Raw genomic sequence first — 3,232 nt, 5'->3', positions numbered from 1 at the left:
TACCACCCAGCGTAGTAAATGGTTTCCTGGTGTACAGGAAACCATTTGGCTTGTCACTTAGTGTAGTCATCCACAGGCAAAGGAAGAGGAAAGAAGGAAGGAAAGAAAGACGGAATAGAGAGTGTAAAGTCACCCGCAGGGATGTGGACGTGGAAAGAATGAAGGAACTAAAGACAGAAGAGGATGGAAGGAAAGAAGGATGGAGAGGAAAGGGCAGACACTCGAGAGCAGCACTACATCGAGTGAGTGGATGGTGAGCGCCCCCACTTACCACATAGAAAGAGTGTATAGCCTATATGTTGTATGTTGTTAAACAGAAAGGAGAGTTTAAGAAAGCCATATGTTGATACAGTTAAAGGATAATGTGAATCTCCCTTGTTGATGAATTGTGTGATTGGCTTGATGTATATAATGTTAGCAATGGGAGTTTGAGAGTGCAATTAACCGATACAATTAAGGGAGTGTGTGTTTTTACCATGAGCTGAGAAGAAAGTACAAAGTATGAATATCCTGCGCTGACATAAGGGAGAGTGGGTGTCCATTTGTGAAAAAGATAAATACAAGAGAGTTGATGTCCTGTGATAGATACGCAGTAGATGGAGAGTGTATGTCGTACTGTGGGAAAGAAATACGGATGGGGAGTTAGTGTCCTAATAAAGATAAATACAAGATTATGAATCTCGTACCAGAATCGAAAGCACAACCAAAGCAAGCAGCCACCCAACCCCTTAATTCCAGTCCCCTGCCGCGCTCAAACCAACCCTTCTTTCCAGAGATTTCTCCTCGAGTTATTCGTAGCGCCGCAGATTTGTTTATCTCTTGTATTTACTTCAGTGTTTGCGAGAGATTTTAGCGTGAGATTATATGAGCGATTGTGGTGTGGTGAACGGGATGTGGTGTGTTGGTGCCACTCCCACAATGACAGTGTATGAATTCTTCCAAAATAATTATCTGTGGAAAATATGAACTGGGAGATTTACCTCAGTAGTTCATCTGCATCATTCCAGAAAACATGTCTGATTCAAATGAAGATTTCGATAAATCGACCAACCAGTCATATGAGCTGGTGTATGCTTCATTAAAGCTGAATCCCCCTCAGATGTAAAGGAAGTATAATCCGTTACCGTACGTGAGGGTGGAGAGTTTTTGGTGGATTCCTTAAGCTTAACCATCATAATTGAAGACACCACCACCACTTTTATCATCACCATTACCATTTCCGTCACCATCACAATAGCCATCATTACTGCTACATTTTTCACCTCAGGCGATCCTTACCGCAACTAACAACACCCATGCTTACCACTTGATGACCACCACCACCACCACCACCTTAACCACAATACGCACGACCACATAGAAGAACAAGTGTCAGGACACTGGAGGAAACAGCAGCGGAAATTCTCTAGCTAAAATCTCCGCTGCTGTTTCCTCAAGCTCTCTCGAATTTAGGCGTAACTTTCCTCAAACCTCTATATTACATATTAACAGCATAATATGTCACTAGCTATTATGTAGTGTGTTGTATTTTAGTGTACTGACACCAGCACAATCACACCATTATCACCATCATCTTTTTACTTTTCGCACGACCTCATACAAGCACCACCACCACAGTCACATTCACCATCAGCATCATTTTTTCCTCGTTATGCACGACCTCAAAGGAGAACCACTATACACAGACAACCACCGCCACCACAACCCGAAGGAGTACAGCCATAAAGGCTGACTTTTACCCCCAGGGAGCCTTATGCCCTTCTAATATTCACCGCAGGCCATTACCACCACCACACGACGGAAAACAGCTACAAAGGCCTGACATGTAGGCTACCTCCGGGGTGCCCTTCCTCCGGAGTATCTTCTGCTTTCTGTACATTCACCACCATTGCCTAACCTACCACTCTCATCACCACTACAGCCAGTAACACTAACGCGTCAAACCCTCACCATCACCACAAACACACCCTAACCACCACCACAACAGAGCTCCCTGTCTGCTGCCTCCATTGTGACTATTACCTCCCAAATATTCACCACCACCACCACATCCCCTCGTCTTGTACCTCAGGAGTTCCTTCTGTCTCCATGGCATTCACTGTCACCACCACAACCACATCACACTACCAGCACACCACCACAACCATCATCACAACCACATCACGCCACTACCGCAACCACCATCATACCATCAACACAACCACATCACGCCACTACCACAGTCACCATCATACCATCAACACAACCACATCACGCCACTGCCACAACCACCATTATACCATCAACACAACCACATCACACTGTCACCAGAACCACATCACATCGCCACCACAACCACATCACACCACCGCTACAGCCACATCACACCTCATCGTCACAACCACTATCACACCACCATCACCACCACAGTCCCCTAACCCCTTAACATTCACCGTGGGGTCGGGTTCACCGCGGAATCAAAATTACTCTCACACTTTTACGGGGGCGTTGTTGTGGCTTAGTGGGTTGGTAAGGTGGCTAAATGCGGTGGCGGCCAAATGAACTGTGTTATGGTATTACAGTATGATCTGGTGTTGATGATGTGATGCTGTGAGTGTGTCATTCCGGTGTGTGGTAGCGTGTGGTATTACCCACATAATGCTGTGGTGCTGAGATGCTGTAATATTTGGGTTGCAGGTTGTAATGTGAATTACTTGACACTTCACTCCTGCACTAGAATTTAATGTGGCCCAACATGCTGAAATATGAGGTGCTGCTGTGCACTGTAATGTCATAACGTATTGCAGTGTTGTGTGATGTAATGTGATGTATGTGACTGGTTGTTACTGGGAAGTGTTATGTTCTCGTCAGATATACAACCTCATGTTCCTTCCTCACCACGATAAAACACACTGGGCCAACTTGTCGCAGTGTTTGGGTCTGTGTATCGTTCTCTCTGTGTGCTGCTTCTGTGTTTCTCCTTGCTTGTGCTGTTGCCGTGTCACTCTTGCTGTGTTCGACAGTGGTGCTGGCGATGCGATTCTCTTAATGTGCAATTTATTTGTATATTATGTTACTGAGGTACTAATATTTTGAGATTTTTTAACGTGCTTCTGTTGTTGTGCTTCTGTTAATATGCAGATGTGTGCCCCTGTTGGTTTACAGTGCTTTTGTTTCTGTAGTGCCTCTGTTTGTGTGGTGAAATGTGTTATTGTCTTTTTCAGTTCCCGATGCTGTGCGATTCTCTCTTCCC

This window comes from Coenobita brevimanus, chromosome 84 (assembly GCF_032717465.1).
Source record: "Coenobita brevimanus isolate Jiangsu-jjx chromosome 84, ASM3271746v2, whole genome shotgun sequence".
Taxonomy (NCBI): Eukaryota; Metazoa; Arthropoda; class Malacostraca; order Decapoda; family Coenobitidae; genus Coenobita; species Coenobita brevimanus.
Note: the sequence above shows the minus strand (reverse complement) of the source record.